This window comes from Grampus griseus, assembly GCF_964374135.1.
Source record: "Grampus griseus genome assembly, chromosome: 2".
Taxonomy (NCBI): domain Eukaryota; kingdom Metazoa; phylum Chordata; class Mammalia; order Artiodactyla; family Delphinidae; genus Grampus; species Grampus griseus.
This window is the reverse complement of record NC_139018.1, coordinates 85,737,447-85,755,837: the sequence shown is the minus strand read 5'-3', so window position 1 is coordinate 85,755,837 and position 18,391 is coordinate 85,737,447. Positions and strand designations below refer to the sequence as shown.

General features: G+C 41.1%; 1 protein-coding gene across 1 annotated transcript in view; it reads right to left on the bottom strand.

Moving 5' to 3' along the window:
• Positions 1-18,391, bottom strand: part of CAPN3 (calpain 3) — a 48,634-nt gene that overhangs the window by 29,072 nt on the left and 1,171 nt on the right. The gene's annotated exons all lie outside the window — the stretch shown is intronic.

Genomic DNA, 18,391 nt, shown 5'->3' with positions numbered 1-18,391 from the left:
AGACAGTATAACATGTATTTGATGGGCTCATCAGTAGATTAGACATGGACAAGAAAAAAAATCAGTGAAATTGAAGATGAGACAATAGGAATTTCCTAAAATGAAATGCAAAGAGAAAAATATAACAGCAAAAACAACAACAACAAAACAGAGCAGAACATCCAAGAACTGTGGGACAATTCAAAAGGTTCAGCATATGCATAATTGGAATACTGGAGGGAAAGAACAGAGCAGAAGAAATATTTGAAGTAATAATGTCCAAGAACTTTCCAAAATTAATGACAGATACCAAATCACAGATCCAAGAAGCACAAAGAACATCAAGTAGCATAAATGCCAGCAAAATAAAACATAACTACACTTAGGCATATCATATTCAAACTGCAGATAACCAAAGATAAAGAAAAGATCTTCAAAGAAGCCAAGAGGGAGAAAAATACCTTTGCTCTAGAGGAAAAAAGACAAGAATTATAGTAGACTGCTCTTCAGAAACCATGCAAGCAAGAAATATTTAAATTGATGAAAGAAAAACCCACCAACCTAGCATTCTATATGCAGAGAATTTATCTTTCAAAACTGAAGGAGACTAGAGGCTTTCTCAGACAAATAAAACCACAGGGAAGGGACTTCCCTGGTGGTGCAGTGGTGAAGACTCCATGCTCCCAATGCAGGGGGCCCCGGTTCGATCCCTGGTCAGGGAACTAGATCCCACATGCATGCCACAACTGAGTGCGCATGCCACAACTAAGGAGCCAGCGAGTTGCAACTAAGGAGCCTGCTGGCTGCAACTAAGGAGCACACATGCTGCAATTAAAGGAGCACATCTACCGCAACTAAGACCCGGCACAACCAAATAAATAAATAAAATAAATGTTTAAAATAATAACCCACAGGGAATTCATTTCCAGCAGACTTGGCTTGCAAGAAATGTTTAAATAAGCTCTTCAAGGAGAAGGAAAATTATATAGATCAGAAACCTGGACTACATAAAGAAAGGAAGCACATCAGAGAAGGAATAAATGAAGGTAAAATAAAACTTTTAGTTTTCTTATTTTTAATCTAAAGATTATTTAAAGTAATAATCACAACAACGTGTTGAGTAATTATATCATATGGATAAGTGAAATGCATGACAGTAATGTCATGGGAAGGAAGGGAGGAATTGGGAATTTTCTGTTATAAGGTACTAGACTACATATACAGTGGTATATGTTATTTGAAGGTGAAATCAGATTAGTTGTAAGTGTATATTGGAAACTTTAGCATAACCATTAACATTTTTTAAAAAGTATAATTGATATACTTAAGAGATAAATGGAATCATATAGAATACTCAATTAAAACCAGAGAATGCAGGAAAGGGGAGAGGAGAGAAACAAAAATTGCAACAAATAGAAAACAGTTATAAACATAGTAGATATTAATCCAACTATATTATAATCACTTAAATGTGAATGGCCTAAATACATCAGTTGAAAGATAGAGATTGTGGGCTTCCCTGGTGGCGCAGTGGTTGAGAGTCTGCCTGCCGATGCAGGGGATGCGGGTTCGTGCCCCGGTCCAGGTAGATCCCACATGCCGCTGAGCGGCTAGGCCCATGAGCCATGGCTGCTGGGCCTGCGTGTCCGGAGCCTGTGCTCCGCAACGGGAGAGGCCACAACAGTGAGAGGCCCGCGTACCACCAAAAAAAAAAAAAAGGTAGAGATTGTGAGAATAGATTTTTTTAAAAGACCCAACGATATGTTATCTACAAGAAAATCACTTTAAATGTAAAGACTCGGATAGCTAGAGAAGGATACACCATGCTAATGCTCATCAAAAGAAAGCTGGAGGGCTTCCCTAGTGGCGCAGTGGTTAAGAATCCGCCCTGCCAATGCAGGGGACATGGGTTCGAGCGCTGCTCTGGGAAGATCCCACATGCCACGGAGCAACTAAGCCCGTGCGCCACAACTACTGAGCCTGCGCTCTAGAGCCCGCGAGCAACAACTACTGAGCCCACGTGCCACAACTACTGAAGCCCACGTGCCTAGAGCCCGTGCTTTGCAACAAGAGAGCCACCACAATGAGAAGCCTGCGCACCGCAATGAAGAGTAGCCCCCGCACGCCGCAACTAGAGAAAGCCCGCATGCAGCAACAAGAGACCCAACTCAGCCGAAAAAAATAAACAGATAAATAAATTTAAAAAAAGAAAGAAAGAAAGCTGGAATAGTTGTATAAATTTCAGACAAAGCAGACTTCATTACAAGGAAAATTATCAGAGATAAAGAGATGCATTACATAATGATAAAGGAGTCCTTTGTCCAAGAAAACATACAATCCTAAATGTGGATGCACCTAACAATAGAGTGTCAAAAGACATGAGGCAAAAAGTGATACATCTGAAAGGAAAAATAGACAAATCTAGTATTATAGTTGGAGACTTTAACACCCCTTGTTCATGAACTTCAGCAGGTAGAAAATCAATAAGGATATAGTTGACCTGAATGGCACTAGCAATCAACTTAATCTAATTAACATTTATAGACTACTCCACCCAACAATAGCAGAATACACATCCTGCTCTCAATATCACATGGAAGAGTCACTAAGATAGACCACATTCTGGGCTATAAAACACACCTCGACAAATTTAAAAGAATAGAATATATGCAAAGTATGTTTTCAGACTACAGTGGAGTGAAACTAGAAAGCAATAAAAATAAGACAACTGGAAAATCCCAAATTATTTGGAAATTAAACAACACACTTCTAAATAACACACAAGTCAAAGAAGAAGTTTCAAGAGAAGTTAAAAATTGCTTTGAACTAAATAAAAATGAAAATATATCATCAAAATTTGAGGAATGCAGTGAAACCAGTGCTTAGAGGGAAATCTATAACATTAAGTGCATATATTAGAAAAGAAGAAAGATCTGATATCAATACCAATATTCTACCTCAGGACACCAGAGAAAGAAAAAAAATTTAAGCTCAAAGCAAGCAGAAAAACAGAAATAATAAAAGAGCAGAATCAATGAAATTGAAAATAGCAAAACAAGAGAGAATCAATAAAGCCAAAAACTGGTTCCTTGAAAAGGTCAATAAAATTAATAAACCTGCAGCCATGCTCACCAAGGAAAAAAGAGAGAAGACACCAATTACCAACAGCAGAAATGGAGAGATCACCACTACTGATCCCAGGGACATTAAAAGGATAATAAAGAAATACTGCAGATACCTCTAAGCCCACAGATTTGATAACTTTAGATAAAATAGACTAATTTTGTAAAAGACACAAAACTCACACAAGGACAAACAGACCATCTGAATATGGCTATACCTATTGAAGAAATTTATTCAATGATTAATAACCCTCCAAAAAAAAAGCACCAGATCCAGATGATTTATTGGTGAATTCTATGAAACATTCAAGGAAGAAATGATACAAATTCTCTACAATATCTTCCAGAAAAATCGAAGCAGAGGGATCACTTCCTAACTCATCCTATGAGGCCAGTATTACCCTAATACCCAAAACAGAAAAAGACATTGCCAAGGAAAACTACAGACCAGTATCTCTTATGAAAATAGAAACCAAATCCTCAAAAAAAAAAATTAGTAACTCAAAAACAACAATGTATAAACAAAATTATATACTACAAGTATATACAAGTATATAATTTACCTGGGATTTATTCCAGGTATGCAAGACTGGTTCAACATTTGAAAATCAATCAATGACATCCATCACAACAGGCTAAGAAGAAAAATCACATGATCATATATCAGTTGATGCAGAAAAAGCATTTAACAAAATTCAATACCCATTCATGATAAAAACTCCTAGGAATAGAGGGGAACATCCTCAAGTTGGTAAAGAAAATTTACTTTTAAAAAGTTTTAAACGAACTGCAGTTATCTTCATATTTAATGTTAAGAAATTAGATGCTTTCCCCTTAAGGTCAGAAACAAGTCAAAATGTCTCCTCTTACCACTTTTATTCGACATCATACTGAAAGTCCTAGCTAATGAAATAAAACAAGAAAAGGAAATAAAATTTATAAAGACTGGAAAGGAAGAAATAAGCTCTTTATTCACAGATGACATAATTGTCTATGTAGAAAATCCCAAACAAATGCCAAAAAGAAAAAAAAAAACCTTTCTGGAACTAATAAGCAAGCACAGTTGCAGGATAGAAGGTTAGTATATAAAAGTCAGTCGCTTTCCTATATACCAGCAATGAACAAATGGAATTTGATAAAAACAAAAACAAACTTCATTTACAATAACACATACACACACAAAGAGAAATACTTTGGTATAAGTTAGTATGAACTCATGTTTTGCTTATTATAAATACAGATAGTTAATATAGAAATACAGTTCTGTCTGGGATGAGTCCTAGGAATCTGCATTTTAAACTGGCATCCCAAGGTGATTCTGATGCAGGCAGTCCAAAGACCACACTTTGAGAAGCACAGAGTAGCTGAATACAGTTGAAACAAATGGACTCCTCAATTGCCAGGCAGTAAGGTATCTTTGAGCAAACTGCTTCTCCCTGTAGGGAGTGTGTCTGGTCAGCATGGACCTTTTTGTTTACACAGAAGTGACACATCACTAATGAACCAGCCTTAGGCAAGAAGTTAAGAAGGCAAATCTCTAGCCTCCTGCAGCCTCCTATGTCATAACTGTTCACCAGCTTCCAGGGAACTCTCCTTGAAACTGTGAGCCCTAGTCCTCTTCACCACTCCACTTTCCCACCCCCAGAATACCTGCTCTCGAGAAGAAACATCAATTATTCCTTACTGTTTTACTACGAATTTAAGTCAGTGCATTAGCTCTCTTAAAAATATTTACTGTCTCAGGGATCTATAAAGTATTAAATAATCTCTAGTTCAGGAATAGAAAATAACAGCTCCAGTTTCAGGAGGAAGCAGGAAAGTATTTTGGGGGCAAATGGGTAGGAGAATGTTGATAAGCCACTTGCTCAGATCCGGGATCTGTGGCCTCAGGCTCTGGACCACTTGACCTCCCATCCCCAAGAGCTGTCTCCTGAAGCCCCGTCCCTCCTATCCCTACCTTTGGCCTTTTCCACATGATGGCCTTCATCTTGGTTTTCTGGCTCAGCTCATGGGAGCCCAGGGACTGAACACCTGCTGGGAACACACGGTCTTCAAAGAGGCACTTCTGAGCCAGGCACCGTTGTCTGAGAACAACAAAATCCTGCCCCTCATACTTGAGGGGCCGTGTGGCGGTGCCTTCTCCGTTTCTCCTGTTCCTCTCCCGGATCACACGGTCACAGAAGAATCCTGGCAGCAGGTAGGGCATGGTGACCACTCAGGGAGTGGAGCTGGGACTTCACTGTGGCCTCTCTCCTGCTGCGCCCTCAGTCCAAGGCCTAATCCTCCCGTGAATGGGCCGGAGCCTATATAGCTCCTCCACTCTCAGCAGCGCAATGCAAATGAACACAGCCCAGAGAAAGGCCGTGGTCAGAGTCAGCAGCTTTGGCTGGAGGCCCCTGAGCCCACGGTCAAGGGGCAACACCATGCCAGTCAGACAGGGAGCTGGCAAGGGGAGCGAGAGAGCCAGGGACAGCCCCAGGACAGGCCACAAGACCTGCAGACCTTCAGGCTACTTCCATCAGCCTTGCTGGGATTCTTTCTTTAAAAAGAGAAAATATAGTTACAGAGAGGCTTACCCTGCCTCAGCAAAAGGCATTCATGCCTTTAACACTGGCGGCCAATGGGATATAGCATGGGGCCTTCGAAACATGCTGTATACACTAATCCTATACAGGCTCCTGAATGCATAGGAGGATTCTGTTCCGGGCCATTGTCTGAGGTTAATGAAGCCTTCATTCTCCTGATGTCCCTGCCCCATCCCCCCAAAGACCTTGACTGGCCATTTAGGGACTCTAATCTGTGAGAGGGACCCAGAGGGTAGGTAGCTTGACCTCAAATGAGAGTCCCTGTTAGAGTGGGTCCCAGTGCAGTGAACAGACATCCACGGTTGTGAGTTCAGGACCTTTGAGGCAGAGAAAGTGGTAGATGGGGAAGGAGGATAAATATGTGTCGGAATATATTCACAAGAAAACTGAGCTTTTTCAAAATTTCACCATGCACAAACGGGCAACTCGAGAGTAAGGGCAGGGAGCTGGCATGGGTGGAAACTCCGTTCTGGCAGCCTTCCCACTAGGAGGATGCCGTCTCCCTGTCCACTTGTTCACTCTTGTCAGTTTTTGTCAGTGCTTCTCAAAGTGTGGACTTTGGACTACCTGCATCAGAATCACCTGGGATGCAAGTTTAAAATGCAGATTCTAGGGCTTACCCCAGACCTAAGGATTCAGATCCTCTTGGTAGGGGTTTGGGACTCTGCAATTTAAATAAGCACATCAGAGATTCTATGTTCACTAGTGTTTGAAACCATGACGTTGGCTTTGCAGGACACTATAATAGCTCAACGTAATTCTTTTTTTTTTTTTTTTTTTTTTTTTATTGCGGTATGTGGGCCTCTCACTGTTGTGGCCTCTCCCGTTGTGGAGCACAGGCTCCGGACGCGCAGGCCCAGCAGCCATGGCTCATGGGGCCCAGCCACTCCGCGGCATGCGGGATCCTCCCGAACCGGGGCACGAACCCGTGTCCCCTGCATCGGCAGGTGGACTCTCAACCATTGCGCCACCAGGAAAGCCCTCAACGTAATTCTTGAGGTCAGTTTTTTTAAGAAATAATTTTATTTTTATTCAGTTTATACATGAACAAAGTTTTAAAAAGTCAAACAAAAGTTACCTAGAGGAATAGCAGTCTCTTGCCCTGCAAATTTCTCTCCTCAGAGACAGCCACTTTTAATTCTTTTAGCTCTTTCTTCTGGTATTTACCTCTATATTTCTAAATAATATGCTTATTTTATTACTTTTTAATTTATTATTTTTAGAAAGTATCAATAGAATTCCTATTTGGGGGAATGAGATTTAGGTTTCTCACATTATGCTCTGCCCATCATCTTCCCAAAATACTTATGTCATAAATTTTAGAGAAATTAAAATGCATTATTTCCTTTAATATAATTAAATATTGTTCACTTCTTAACTAAGTAGTATGCTGTGTTACATTTCCTTTCTGTATAAATGTTTCTTTTCTCTTATTCTTTATAATTCTCTGATTTTTTTATGTATCCATCAGTGCTCTTCTTCAGCAGTAGTTTTTACAAATACTTAAATGCATAGATAACCTAGAGGTTCATTGCTCCCCAACCTAGGGCCTTCCTTTGCAGCCCTTCTCCCCTACAGACCAGACCAGCAATCTTCCAGGTCTGGAGCAGTGGCCTGGGACTGACTGCCCTTCTCCTGGGTGGAAATCTGTTTCCTGGATTTTAACCCTTCTTTGGTTCACTCCTCGATTTTACTGGCACACAACTTGCAGTTTTCGTAAGAATGGATGAGTGGGAGGTAAGTCACTTGAGTCCTTGCCCATCTATCTCTTTTCTATCTTTGCACTTGATTGAAAATTTGTCTAGGTGTTTTAGGTTGAAAATCAGTTTCCTTCAGAAGTTTTAAGGCATTGTCTCATTGCTCCTGGCATCTGGTGTTGAGAAGTATGATGCAATTTTTATGAACATTCCTTTGTATGTGACCTGTCTTTTCCCTCTGAAAGCTTTTAGGGTTTTCTCCCTTCTCCCTCTCCCCAACAATCCCCCACCCCAATTCCAAAAGCTACATTTGTGTGTCTTGGTATGAGTTTATTTATTTTTAAAATTCTTTGTGCTGAGCCCTCAGTGACTCCTTTCAAGGTAGAGAATTTTGTCCCCAGTTCTGGGATATTCTTATATTATTTCTTTTACATTTCTCTCCCTTTCAATTATTTTTTCTCCCTTTCTTCCTTTCTCTCTTTCTTTTTTTCCTTTTCCTTGATTTTATATTTTAACCCTGTTATTGAAATGTTAGATTTTAGCTATCACAGTTTTTTAGCTTTTTATTATGAAAAATTTCAAACTTGCAGAAAAGTTTAAAGAATGGACACCCATATAACTTACATCTACATTCAACAATTGTTAACATTTTGCCATCTTTGTTTTACCTATCTATGTATGTATAGATTTTATTATTTTTTTGCTGAACCATTTGAAAGAGTGTTGTTCATACAATGACAGTTTACACCTACTTAGGGATATACTTAGGATACACCAGGCATCTCCTAAAGACAAGAACACTCTCCTACTGACCATAATGCCATTATCACTAAGAAAATTAACTACTGCTCTCTAATATTATCCAAGATCCAAATCCCTGTGATAATTTTTTCAGTTGTTCCCCAAATGTCTTTTATAGATGCTTTTATTTTTTGAACCAGTATCCAATTAATGTTCACAATGAAATTTAATAATTCAATAATTGGATTAGGTGGTGTTAAAGTGGGAATTAGTGAATTGGAAGCTACTTCAGAAGAAATCACGTAGAATACCACACAGAGAATCAAAGATGGGAAATTTTTTTAAAGAAGAGGTTAAGATATATGTGATAGAGCAAGATAAGATCAGCATATATTTCATTGGAATTCTAGAAGAAGATAATAGAAAATATGGGGAGAAATAATATTCTAAGAGATTTTCTACAATGGATTAATGACTCGTATCCTCAGATTCAAGATCCTAATGAATCCTAAGCAGGAAAGATATAAAGAAATACACGTTTAGACACAACAATGCAGAATACCATAGACAGAGAGGAGTTTGAAAGCAGTCAGAGAGAAAAGGCAGATGGCCTATTAAGGGATACCAAATAGAATGATTGCTGACTTCAACAACAACGTAATCCAGAGGACAGCACTGAGAATAAACCTAGGGCTGATTACTCAGGAAAAGTATTTTAAGAGTGACAGCAAATTTCACACAAATAAAAATTGAAACGCTTACTACAAACAGACCCCCACTAAAGGAACTTTTAAACAATGTACTTTAGGAAAAAGTAAAATTATTCTAGAAAGAAAAGTCTAAGACTCAGGAAGGATCAGTAAACAAAGAAATTGGCAAATGTGTGTAAATTTAAGCAAATATTGAAAAATTATAATATTTTCTAAGTTTAAGGTTGAAAAATCAAGATAGAGATAAAATTCTGAACAACCATGGCATATTAGTTAGAAGAGGAGTACTTAAAGTGCTCTACGTTCCTCATATTATTTATGAGAAAAATAATGGTATTGATATTTCAGGCTTCGTCAAGATAATATGTATGCTAACAATTTAAGGCAACCACTGAAAAGACAGAAACAATCAATAACTTCCAAACTAGTAGAAAGAAAAAAAAAATGAGAGAAAGCACTTTTAATCAATTAAAAGGACATAAAGAGGAAAACAGGAACATTTCAAAAGAAATACAAACAGAAAGGTTATGGTTAGGAAGATAGAAATAAACCCAAAGTACATCAAAGCTCATAATCAATGTAAATAGACTAAAATCTCCAGTTAAAAGACAAAGGTTTTGGACTTCCCTGATGGTCCAGTGGTTAAGAATCCGCCTTCCAATGCAGGGGACCTGGGTTTGATCCCTGGTCGGGGAACTAAGATCCCACATGCCGCAGGACAACTAAGCCCCCACACACAACTACTGAGCCCATGCACCACATCAGGACATAGAAATGTTGAAAGTAAAAGAATGAAAAAAATATATATCAAGCAAAAACTTGCCCCCAAAGTTGCTGTATCTACATTAATATCCAATATGATTGACTTTAGAGAAAAAAAAAAAGGTTTTTAAAGAGATAAAATGGTTACTAAAAATTCCTAGAAGAATAAATATTACCACTGACTCAAGAAGAAAAACAATTTCAAATGATCCCATTATTATTGAAGAGGCTGTATTTTCATTAGTAAATAAAATCTTCCCTTAAAGAAAACACTGGCAAAATTCTACCAAATATTTAAGAAGCATATAGCTTCCATCTTACACAGTCTCTTCACAGAATAGAAGAAAGAACATTCCCCACTCATTTTAGGAGGTTAATATAACCTTGATCCCAAAATGGGACAGCACCAGAAAGGGAAATATTAAGCCAATCTCACTAATGATCATATATGCAAAAACCTAAATAAAGGATTTATAAGCCAAAATTCAGTGACATGTAAAAATGATAATACATTCTAAGTTTGTTTTATTCTAAGAATGCAAGGGGTCAATACTAGAAAACTCTATGAATGTAATTTTGTATATTAACTGTTTAAAGAAGGAAAAATCACGATTTTCTCAATAAATGCAGAAAAAGTATTAAAGTTCAACAACCATTTATGATTTTAAAAGAAACTCTTAGCAAAGCAGGAATAGAGGGGAACTTTCTTAATGATAAGTTGTTTCTACAAATCAATGTGTAGAAAATCTATTCAACAGTGAAACATTAAGAATACTCCCTTTAAAATGGGAAACCTGAGGAAGATGCCTGCTATCTCCTTAGTTATTAACATTATGCTAGAGGGTTTCGCCAGTGCAATAAAACACGAATTAGGCTGCTGAATACAGTTGTGCATAATGCACTGGGTAGCCCCATTATTATTTTCACGTGACCTAACTATTTATTCAGAAACATAGACTCTATAGACAAATAACTTGGGATCGATAATCAAATTATTAGAATTACTAAGAGTTTAGTGGGAGTTCCCTGGCAGTCCAGTGGTTACTCGGACTCGGCACTTTCACTGCTGTGGCCCGGGTTCAATCCCTGGTATCCTGCAAGCCACGTGGCTCGGCCAAGAGAAAAAAAAAAAAGGCTTATTGGCACAAGGTGTGTTAGCACAAAGATAGACACACACAACGGAACACAACAGAGAGCGCAGAGACAGGGCCACGCATTGACAGATATTTGATTTATTTAAAAAGTGTCATTGTAAAAGGGATTGTCTTTTTAATGAATTGTGCTGGAAACTTTGAATATCCATATGGAAAAACAACAAAATGTGATCCCTATCTTATATGCAAAAATCATTTCTAGATGTATTATAGACCCAAATATGAAGGCAGAAAAATAAAGTTTCTAAATGATAATAAAAAGGAATTACTTTGGTTTAGGAAAAACATTCTTAACAGAACACAAAAAGCACTAACTATAAAGGAAAAAATAAATTAAGAATTAATTTAGAACTTCTAATTAAGAGCTTTTAATTTAGAATTTTTTAAGTAAAAAAATACCCTTAAAAGAGGGAAAAGTTTGGACTTCCCTGGCAGTCCAGTGGTTAAGACTCTGGGCTTCCAATGCAGGGGGCGCGGGTTCGATCCCTGGTCAGGGAAATAAGATCCCACATGCCGTGTGGTGTGGCCAAAAAATGGGGAAAAAAAGCACATCTAAACAATAAATGATTAGTATCCAGGATACATAAAGAATGCTTATGATTCAAGTTGAAAAAAACAAACGACTCAATAGAAAAATGAGCAAAAGACATTAACAGCTATTTCGTGGACAGCAAGATAAATAATCAAGAACTATATGAATTATGAAAAGATGCTCTTCTTTATTCATAATCAATGAAATGCATCTTCTCATACCTTTCTTGGCTATTTCTGTCTCTGCCCCTCCCATTCTCAGAGCTCTACTGCTGAGTTATTTCAGCTTGTTCCTCCCATGATATCTAGAGTCCTGTCTCCATCACGACTTTCAGGAGGAGCTGCTGTCTTGCGGAATATAATGGGAGGCAGTCCTAAATGTTATCAATATTTATAGAATTGTCACACTTTCGCCAAAACTTATGCTTCCCAGCCCCACTCCAGGATGGCACTGTGATGATTCTCTGCTGAGTAGAGGGGGGGCTGGCTCTCAACTGGGTACCTCATTTTGCCTTTCACTTACCGTCACCGCTATTGACAATCGCGCTAAGCAAGTCATGTACGGTATCTCATTTAATCCTTATAACAACTCTATGAAAGTAGGAATTTTCATTTTCTTTTCACATGGGAGGAAACTGAGACCCAGAAATGGTCCGTAACTTGCCTGAGGTCACATTGGTAAGAGGGAGAGCCGGGATTTGAATCCAGTTTCTTTGACTTGAAAGCCTGTGCACTTCGTCACCGTGTTATGCTCCTGTCCTCAGCTGCCTATCCTAATATTGCTACCTAACCTTGAGCACCTACTAGGATTTTATGGATACTCAGATACAGCCATATGATGAGAATATCACTATGTGCATTATAGAAGAGAAACTCGAAACTTGGAAAGTTTATGTGACTTGCTAGGGGCAGAGCCAAGGTTCAGACCAGGTCTGTTTGGTTCTAAATCCAGCTGTCTTAACCACTCTGCACCATGCCCCCAATTCTTCCTTTTAGCGGCTAGCCCAGGGATCCCCACTTCTTTCTAAACTGTCTGACAGATGATGACACTAAAACAGATTACAAGCAGACCTCCCAGCTGGTTTTACTGGAAAGATGATATCCCTGAGAGAAGCAGCTGCACAGCGACTGGGCTCTAGGCCCAGAAACAGAGGGCTCACTGCACACAGCATCGGTGTTTCTGTAGCTCTGCTCCCTCCCTCTCATCTCACACTGGAATGAAATAAATTTATTTTGTGCCAAACTAGGATTTCTTCTTTTCGGAATTGAGTAACTGAGGTCACGTGACCCCCTGCGGGGAAGTTACCCAGGGTGGGGTGTTAATTATAGAGGTGATGGGCATGTGGAAGAGGTCGTTAGAGCAACAGACCTCTGGTGTCCCCACAGATTGTCAGAGAACTTTCAACTTCAGAGTGCTGATGTAAAGGCCAAGCACTGGGTCCCAGGAAGTCAATAGGCAGCTGTCTTCTACATTTCACTCCTTTTCTTTAACTCTAGTTCAGACTAAAAGGAACCAGCCTCCTTGAAGAAATGATTCATTCCAGATCTAGAGCAAGAAATGTATAAGATGAGCCTGAGACTTTTTGTTGTGGCCAGAAAACAAGGAAGCTATTGAAAATGAATGGGGTCATGTCAAATGATACAGGCAACTTGTAGGAGGCTCCCATTGTCTGAAGATGGGACAATTTGAACATCAAAAAGAATAATGACTGTAATAGATTAAACTATGTTGCAGTGTTTCCTACTGATCACACTGTTCATAGGGTATTATCTCAAGCTGTGATACCTAGGAATAGAGAGAACATAGGAATACTGTTGATTCTCATTATTCATGGTAGTTACGTTCTATAAAGTCACTGTGACTGTGAGTGCTCAATTAGTGAATATTGAGTCATTGCACCTGGAGGAAATACAGCATTAGATTCCTGGGTGTCTACCGTCAATACATAACCTTATTTTATGTGTGTTTCTGTGTAAAGACACCTTATTTAATATATATATTAATTCATTAACATTGAACTCACAGCACTATAGCTCATGCCTGAATGAAGCTTATCTAACACATGTATTTTCTCTCCAAGGCACATCACAGCCTTCTTGCACTTAGGAACACTAAATAGCACTTCAGCACTACACGTTGGGGGACATTTTATTTATTTATTTATTTATTTATTTGCCCTAAGCCTGTTTGCTTCATTTTTTTTTAAAACATGTTTACTCTTCTTTTTTTTTTTTAATTTTATTTTTGGCTGTGTTGGATCTTTGCTGCTGTGCGTGGGCTTTCTCTAGTAGCGGCGAGCATGGGCTACTCTTTGTTGCTGTGTGCAGGCTTCTCATTGCGGTGGCTTCTCTTGTTGTGGAGCACGGGCTCTAGGCCTGTGGGCTTCAGTAGTGTGGCACGCGGCCTCAGTAGTTGTGGCCCAAGTGCTCTAGAGCGCAGGCTCAGTAGTTGTGGCATATGGGCTTAGTTGTTCCGCGGCATGTGGGATCTTCCCGGACCAAGGCTTGAACCCGTGTCCCCTGCATTGGCAGGCAGATTCTTAACCATTGTGCCACCAGGGAAGTCTTCATCAGGGACATATTAAACAGAGAAAAAACGTGGCACCAGACTATGAAAACGATACTTGGTTATAGTCTGAGAGCTGAAACTAAAAGGCAGAGGGTAACCTTGTCTGACTTCAGCTGGGAACATGAATGGAGGGAGACTCAAATTTTTCACTGCCCTACACATGTCAGCAAATGACCGAAGAGGCACCATGGATAGTGATTTGGGGGTTACAAATAAATTTCAGTGAGTAGGTGAATTCACAAATACAGAATCCACAAGTCCTGAGGATCGACTGTATGTGGATCATAGCATTGACAACTCCAGGGTTGGAAAAATCACACCTATGGGGTAGAGTCGAGAAGTTTTATGACTATTTGATCTGAAGCAACTAAAGGAAGGATGGCATTATTCACGAATAAGGAGAATTACTATATAGAGGAAATCAGCTGACTCAATTTCACTGTCTGCTGGATCAGGGCCGGATATAATGTGCTAAAATTGTGGCCGGAAGAGTTCTGGCTAGAAATAAGGGTGAACTTTCAGACTGAGAAAGTACTAACTATAGGTTAATAAAGGAGGTGGGGGCATCGTTTTCCCTTCAAAACCTTAACATCAGGAAAGAAGTCCATCTACCTGGAGTGGCAAAAAGTAGTAGTTCCCAAACATTTTTCAAGCCTATGATTTATAAGGAGCTTTTTTATAGCAGCTTTGATACTGCTTTATAATATATACTCTCTATTCCTGGTGCTCTTGGAGGGTATAATACACTCCTAAAAGTTCTGATGGTGATTATTTAAACCTGAAGTTTGGATGAAACTGTTAAAGCAAGTGTCAGCTTCTCTTAAGCAGTATGCTTCCCAGGTGTTAGCTGAGGGCTCATGGTTCCCTGGAGATCCTGAATCCCCACATCATAGCCTCTGAGAGGTCAGACCCTCCTCCCTCCCACCACAGTTCGGCGGGTTCCGGGCAGCTTGCTTCTTTATGCTTCTGTCTTTCCCCACTCCTGTGCTTTCCACATTCTGACTTCCTGGTGTGCTGGCCCAGTTCGGCCTGTGTAAATCAAGACGCTAACTTCCGCCCTTTACTGAGAAAAGTTATGTACTTGCCTCCGGCGTTTCACAAGTTCATTGGTAAAGAGGTCTTTGAGGGTCAGGTCAAGGGGAGGGATGACCCTCACCTGTGTGGTCTCCTGCCCTGTTGCTTCCCCCACCCCCCTTTGGTTTCTGTTCTAGCTCTCCTTCCTCTTGTAAGTAAATCAGCATTTTTTTTTTCCTTTTTTTTCCCCTAGAAAACAACCATGTCCAGCCCCCTTCCTATAACTACAAGAATCTTCCTACTTTTTCCTGATGTGTTTTCCTCTTGAAGAGAAAAGCTGACGATTCAGCCATGGTAAGGATTCACATATAAACACATCTGGATAAATATGTATAAAATATCAAAGATAATTTTGTAGTGGTAACAAGACCTAACCTGAAGAATGTAGTGGTTTATTTTATTTTTTAATTTTTGTCTGGTGTAACAGCTTGGGACAAGGGAGAAGTTAGCTCTGCCTGGATGCTGGGGACTTGGGAAGGGGTAAGAGACCAGGTCAGACAGAGAGCAGCAAAGCCCAGCTGGTGGGGTTGGATTCAGGCTGCTAGGCAGCAGAGGAGAAAGAAATGGTTTGGGAAAAGGAGTAGGAAGGGGATGGCAGGACTGTGAGTGAAGGAGGAAAGGGGTCTTATTTGTCTATTCTAAAGGTACTTTTCCCCCCTCATATTTTAACATCCCTGAAATTGTGATGCATGTTATATTAGAAAGCCTCCTCCAATTGCATTCAGCTGGGTGGTGGTCGTGACCTTCCGTGGATACTCTGATAAGATCTTAGTACCAGCATCAAAATCTTCTAGTCTTGTTGAAAGATGGTTCATGATAAATTACAACTTGGGAAACTTACCTAAACTCTAGCCTTAAAAAGAGTGTAAATCAAGAGATTTCCAGGTATGGAAACTATAGGAAATAAAGTCACCTGTTCAGAATATAAAGGGGCTGCTGTCTGTCTGGGAAAGAGGTTTCCTCAGGTCTAGGTGTTGGCAGAGGGAGCTAGCTGACCCAAGGAGTGCAGGAGAGCAGGGCTGAGAGCCAGGTTAGACCAACCAGGGCAAAGCACAGTTGGATATGGGGTTGTAATAATAATAACAGGTAAGAGGGAAGGCATACACCAGAGGAATGTGGGTGAAGTTGGGACCCAGCTCCGAACTGGCAAAGGGTCAGGCTCTGAAAAGATGGAGCCATGGGGACAGGACCTGAGGGGAAGAGGCAGCTAGGCAGCCTATGGCTGGAGGCCCAGCCATTGCCGGTCAGTTATAAAGCACTGGATCTGGAGATAAAGGAAAGATGGTAAATTCCCCCAACCCCCCAGAACCAGTGGAAACAAAGCTAAGCAGAAAGTGGCTCAGGGAAAATGCAGAATCCCAGCTATCAGCCCCAGGAGCTTAGACGGCAGAGGAGGAAGGGAAAACAGATTTCCTAGGGAAAGAGCTGACGGGATAAATTGGGGGTGGCTGTCCATCAATGATGCAGTTTTGACCTCAACTCAGCTGTGAATGGGAGGCCCAAATAGGTTATAACCTCTCCTGGCAGAGCCAAGAGACACTGAGGCTGTATCCATCACGTGCAGTTTAACCTGAAGTCTGACTTAACCTGGTTCCCAAATAGGTGGACTCCTGCTTCTCTGGGGTCCAGGTTAGGGTGGGGCTGGAATGAGATGGAATTTCCTGAAAGGTGACTCTGCCTAGAGCCAGAGACAGGGGAGGCTCAGGAACACGTTGCCAGTCTCAGTTGTTGGCGGCCTTAGTGAGCTGAGCTGACTCAGAGGGTTAGCACTGCATAGAATCTTCTATGCAGAATCCTTGCACAGAATCCTTGTGCCCTGCACCACGAGAGAATGTGAGTCAACTTGCCTATGGAGGGGCCCTCGCCGGGAAGGGCAGAGGCACCAAGAAGGGAGATGCTGCCTCCCAAGGGAGAATTCCCTCGTGGGCTTCTGGGTCTCCGTGGAGCGATCTGGGGGTCCTGCATTCCCAAGGGAAGGAGGGTAGCAGATGCACAAGGCCTTGCAGCTGGCCCGTGTCCCATCCCTCCAAAAGCAAAAGGGATCTAGGTTGCCCCTGATTTTAAGAGTGATTGCAGGAGAGTATAGAGAAATAACCTGGAATGCACAAGGCAAAGGCAGATGGGGAAAATGGGAGCATTTGCTCACCGCCTTATTCCAGAGGTTGTCATAGCCGATAACCGAGTGAGCAGCCAAGTTCCCCGACCCAGTGTGATTCCCCCTTTATGTGGTCACCTTCACCCTCGAATGATGCACTCACATTTCACAATCACACACACGTTTTGTATTTGATGGGGATGACTGTAATGGCCCAAAAGGACAGGCAGTTTCCTGCCCACGAGGGGATGGTTCATACGCATATCCTCTTGTTCAATTGGACCGATTCACTTAGATCAGGCACGAGATACTCAAACACATTGCTTTGAGTAGTATCTTGACTGGTCTAAAGGCTGTGTATGAGAAGACTTAGAACAACAGAGCAGCTGAATGTGTAGGGGTCCAGGAGAGAGGGTGACGGAGAGATGGACAGGGAGGCCGGGGCTGACTGGAGAAGGGCCTATAGCCCAGGTAAGGAGTTTGGACTTATCTGAAAACACGGGGGGAGGGGAGAACAGTGTCATTGAAGACATTTCATCAGGGATGCGACGTGTCCCAGTTCCCTCGCAATAGGGCAGTGACTGGGTTGGAGAATGAAGTTCTTTCCAGTCCTCCCTTCCAAACTGAGGGCCCTCAGGACAGTCACGGGCCTGAGCATAGAGCCGGCAGGGAAGGAAAGGGGCCCTTGTGGAACACACAGGGTGAGGACAGGGTTGTTGGATATTTAACCTGGATATTTCATCTCAGGTTAAAAGGAAACACATGGCTTGGGACTTCCCTGGCGGTCCAGTGGTTAGGACTCCGCGCTTTCACTGCCAAGTGTCCGGGTCCAATCCCTGGTCAGGGAACTAAGATCCCACAAGCTGCACTGTGGCCAAAACAAAACAAAAGAAACACATGGCTCATGAATAGCACTGGGCCTCAGTTTAACCTGATGAATCTCATGAATAGCACTGGGGCTCAGATGAAATGGTTTCCTCAGGAGGGTTTCTCTCCCTGGCCTGGGTTAGCTCTCCTTTGCCTTCTGAAGCGCTCTGAAACTCATCACTCTTGTTCAAAGCCTGTCTTGCCTTCAGGACTCTAGGCTCCAGGAGAGCAGGAAGTTTTGTTTTCCTTATTTACGCTGTCTCCTCAGTTGCTTGCCTGGTTTCTGGCTCTAGAAGATGTTCAATAAAGATTTCTTGAATTAAGGACAAGAGTCATGCTGGAGGTGTGATCAGAGCAGGGAGCCGGGGGAATGTGACTTTCCTCACTTTCCTTTCCTGACTATTCCTGGAATAGTCACTAAAAGAAACAGGGTTTTAATCCAGGCTGTCATGCGTGCCCTGGATGTACTTCACTCTGGTGTGCCTTTATCTCCTCATTTGTGAGG